At 31.7% G+C, this 5,000-nt stretch overlaps 1 pseudogene; it reads right to left on the bottom strand.

The window, feature by feature from the left end:
* The window catches only part of LOC119611168, a 21,614-nt pseudogene extending 16,621 nt beyond the window's left edge, over window positions 1–4,993 (bottom strand).
* Between the last annotated feature and the right edge of the window lie 7 nt (window positions 4,994–5,000).

The following is a 5,000-nucleotide window of genomic DNA, read 5'->3' as shown; positions in this document are numbered from 1 at the left end:
ACGAACGAACGAACGAACGAAACGAACGAACGAACGAACGAACGAACGAAACGAACGAACGAACGAACGAACAAACGAACGAACGAACGAACGAACGAACGAACGAACGAACGAACGAACGAACGAACGAAAGAACGAACGAACGAACGAACGAACGAACGAACGAACGAAACGAACGAAACGAACGAACGAACGAACGAACGAACGAACGAACGAACGAACGAACGAACGAACGAACGAAAACGAACGAACGAAAGAACGAACGAACGAACGAACGAAACGAACGAACGAACGAACGAACGAACGAACGAACGAACGAACGAAACGAACGAACGAACGAACGAACGAACGAACGAACGAAAACGAACGAACGAAACGAACGAACTAACGAACGAACGAACGAACTAACGAAACGAACGAACTAACGAACGAACTAACTAAATAACTAACGAACGAACTAACTAACTAACTAACTAACTAACGAAAACTAACTAACTAACTAACGAACTAACAACTTACTAACTAACTAACTAACTAACTATTAATACAAACATTTTCTTAATTAGTCCTCCTTTATCACATGATTTTACCTATCGATTATAAAATTTTGCAATTAAGACCTTAATATTAAATTTTATAAAGTTGAATCATCAGAAAATATCAAACAACTGTTAAATTTGTTACAGTTATGGAAATAATTATAAGTACATCTTAAAATTTCCGGCCGTTCAGTTCTAAATAAAAATAGAAGGAAGTCAATAGACCCTGTATAGATTATAACAATTTTTCTCTTATAAATTAACAATTTACATTATTTAAAATAAGCCTGGTGGGTAAACAAGGTACAATTATAAATACGGTTTAAAGTAATTATTCTGTAGACAAATTTGAGACACAATAGTGATGATAAATTTCCCGCCAAATTACAAGAAAACGATAAGTGAAACTTCAAAAGTGGAAAATTTCTATTTATTTTCTTAATTTATTAAAACTTTTGATCTATTTTATGTGCTGTCGTTATATTTAACAAATCCACTGTAGTTGATCATCAGTAAAATTAATTATCAAAGACTTTTTTCGAAATGGTTTTCTTGATCATGAAAATTTTTTTGTTTTCTTTTTTTGTAATGTCTTTCTTTGATTTCAAGTTTATACTTTTTGCAATTTGTAGCACCAAAAACGAAAAGAAAACTTTGTAGGCGGGTAAAGATTAGGAGCCAAAGAAAACAATATGATTTCTTGTTTATATATACTAGCATCTACTATATAGTACATATATGTATATTAATAATTGTTTTCTTTCTCTAATATTGTGGAAATGATCTACAGTGTGTGATAAAATAAATGTCGCGTGGAAAACTGAATAATAGGGTCTTATGAATTTTAATTAAATTTGAAATGGATTTTAAAGATTTTGATTAAATCAAACTACTTCTGACTAAAACTGAAGGAAAATAAGTATTTCAAACTAAGGTATCCAAATATACTTTATAGGATAAATTAAGCAAATACTCACTCTTCCTTCTACTATGCGAGGTGGTGGATTACTGGGCGATGATTTACGTTCCACAATTGGTATCGTTGGTGTGGCCGGTATAGCACGTCCGCGTTCTCTCATCGCCTGATAAACAGAATCGGGATGCAAATGAGATGGTCGTTCCTGACGTATACCTGTATAAAAATCTCATTTTAATAATGAAAACAACAACAAAACAACATATTTAAATCATTTATAAACAACAAATCATTGTTAAATATTAAAAATTTCAGTAATTTTATTTTTTGTTCATTTTTGCAATTAATTAAAGCATTAAAGAAAATTATTATATATAACAAAGAAAACGCAATTAATAATAAGAAAAGAAAAATTAAATTAAAAGTGAAATTAACACAACGTTAATAAATGCAAAAAAAAAATGATTATGAAAAAAATAACAAACAGTTTTTAAAACGTTATTTTAATTTGTTAATGACGTACAGATAACACAAACAATTTGTTGGCAGACATAAAATTGCATTTTTAGGTTTTTTTTGCCATTTTGTTAAATTTTATTTTTATATAAAATCATTAGCGTAACGAATTTTATAACGAACGGCCTTAAAAAGTTTTAATATGTACTTCAAGTAAAGTTTTACTTGAAAGTCGAATAGACTTTTTATGAAGATGGTAAGATAAAATAATTTATTTTTAGAGGCAATTTGTAATATCAGGTCTAACATATTTAAAAAGTATAATTCGATACTTCAATATTGAGCAATAAAACATAGATAAGTTCCAAGAACGTCTGCAGCTAATAGAATTTTCCAAAAGAATAAACTATAAAACCAGGAACAGTTCACCCTATAGTCTAGTCTATAGTATAGTCTATAGTCTAGTCTATAGTCTAGTCTATAGTCTAGTCTATAGTCTAGTCTATAGTCTAGTCTATAGTCTAGTCTATAGTCTAGTCTAGTCTAGTCTAGTCTATAGTCTAGTCTATAGTCTAGTCTATAGTCTAGTCTATAGTCTAGTCTATAGTCTAGTCTATAGTCTAGTCTATAGTCTAGTCTATAGTCTAGTCTATAGTCTAGTCTATAGTCTAGTCTATAGTCTAGTCTATAGTCTAGTCTATAGTCTAGTCTATAGTCTAGTCTATAGTCTAGTCTATAGTCTAGTCTATAGTCTAGTCTATAGTCTAGTCTATAGTCTAGTCTATAGTCTAGTCTATAGTCTAGTCTATAGTCTAGTCTATAGTCTAGTCTATAGTCTAGTCTATAGTCTAGTCTATAGTCTAGTATATAGTCTAGTCTATAGTCTAGTCTATAGTCTAGTCTATAGTCTAGTCTATAGTCTAGTCTATAGTCTAGTCTATAGTCTAGTCTATAGTCTAGTCTATAGTCTAGTCTATAGTCTAGTCTATAGTCTAGTCTATAGTCTAGTCTATAGTCTAGTCTATAGTCTAGTCTATAGTCTAGTCTATAGTCTAGTCTATAGTCTAGTCTATAGTCTAGTCTATAGTCTAGTCTATAGTCTAGTCTATAGTCTAGTCTATAGTCTAGTCTATAGTCTAGTCTATAGTCTAGTCTATAGTCTAGTCTATAGTCTAGTCTATAGTCTAGTCTATAGTCTAGTCTATAGTCTAGTCTATAGTCTAGTCTATAGTCTAGTCTATAGTCTAGTCTATAGTCTAGTCTATAGTCTAGTCTATAGTCTAGTCTATAGTCTAGTCTATAGTCTAGTCTATAGTCTAGTCTATAGTCTAGTCTATAGTCTAGTCTATAGTCTAGTCTATAGTCTAGTCTATAGTCTAGTCTATAGTCTAGTCTATAGTCTAGTCTATAGTCTAGTCTATAGTCTAGTCTATAGTCTAGTCTATAGTCTAGTCTATAGTCTAGTCTATAGTCTAGTCTATAGTCTAGTCTATAGTCTAGTCTATAGTCTAGTCTATAGTCTAGTCTATAGTCTAGTCTATAGTCTAGTCTATAGTCTAGTCTATAGTCTAGTCTATAGTCTAGTCTATAGTCTAATCTATAGTCTAGTCTATATTCTAGTCTATAGTCTAGTCTATAGTCTAGTCTATAGTCTATAGTCTAGTCTATAGTCTAGTCTATAGTCTAGTCTATAGTCTAGTCTATAGTCTAGTCTATAGTCTAGTCTATAGTCTAGTCTATAGTCTAGTCTTAGTCTAGTCTAGTCTATAGTCTAGTCTATAGTCTAGTCTTAGTCTAGTCTAGTCTATAGACTAGACTATAGACTAGACTATAGACTAGACTATAGACTAGACTATAGACTAGACTATAGACTAGACTATAGACTAGACTATAGACTAGACTATAGACTAGACTATAGACTAGACTATAGACTAGACTATAGACTAGACTATAGACTAGACTATAGACTAGACTATAGACTAGACTATAGACTAGACTATAGACTAGACTATAGACTAGACTATAGACTAGACTATAGACTAGACTATAGACTAGACTATAGTTTAGTCTATAGTCTAGTCTATAGTCTAGTCTATAGTCTAGTCTATAGTCTAGTCTATAGTCTAGTCTATAGTCTAGTCTATAGTCTGGTCTATAGTCTAGTCTATAGTCTAGTCTATAGTCTAGTCTGTAGTCTAGTCTATAGTCTGGTCTATAGTCTAGTCTATAGTCTAGTCTATAGTCTAGTCTATAGTCTAGTCTATTTCTATGAATTCCTATTAAATATTAAAGAATATAGAACTCAAAATTTGGAATAATCTGCGGCGATGAGAACTCGAAGAAGTTCACCTGACGATTGCTTAACTGTTAGACGCAACGAGCGCTGAATTAAAAACATGGGAGAGAGAACACCATACGACCTCTTGGAATAATGAAGCAGTGGATTTTTTGTTAAAGTTAACTTATAAAAAACGTAAACGTTAGAAGAGTCAACAGAGTATTAGAAGAAATGCGATCATGCTTATTCAAATAATTAATAACTCGAAAACCCATTTTATTTCCAAAACAAAAACACGTACTTATTTCACCAGTATAAACATTTAAACTTTTACGATATAATTGTGGTCCATAAGGTTCTATGGGAGGTTCCGAACTTTTAGGTTTTTTTAATAAAGTCGAATTGAAAAATTCCTCCCGATTAAGCACGACATCACAACAACCTATATTTAAAACATAATACAGACAACAGAAAATAAAATATTAATAATTACAACAAATTTACAATATAAATAAAAAAATAATTTAAAAACAATACTCACCTCCTGGTCCCCCATGTCCTTGTTTTATATTTGTTTTTCCCGTAGCGGCCGTTGGAGCCGAAGCAAACATCATGGGATAAAATACTTTGGGCCATAATATGGCTATACAACCAACAACTGTTACAATAATCAAAGCGGTCTTTTGGGACTTAAACCTTCGTTGGCATATATCGGCAGAGAAGGTTGTGGTTGTTGTCGTCTATTTGTGGACTGGGCTTGAGCTTGTGTATGCATTTTGTTGTTTTTAGGTTAATTTTTCTCAATCGTTTT

Source organism: Lucilia sericata, unplaced genomic scaffold (assembly GCF_015586225.1).
Source record: "Lucilia sericata isolate MDLA Ls3-8-SP2 unplaced genomic scaffold, ASM1558622v1 Contig001383F_arrow, whole genome shotgun sequence".
NCBI lineage: Eukaryota > Metazoa > Arthropoda > Insecta > Diptera > Calliphoridae > Lucilia > Lucilia sericata.
This window is presented reverse-complemented; position numbering and strand designations above follow the sequence as displayed.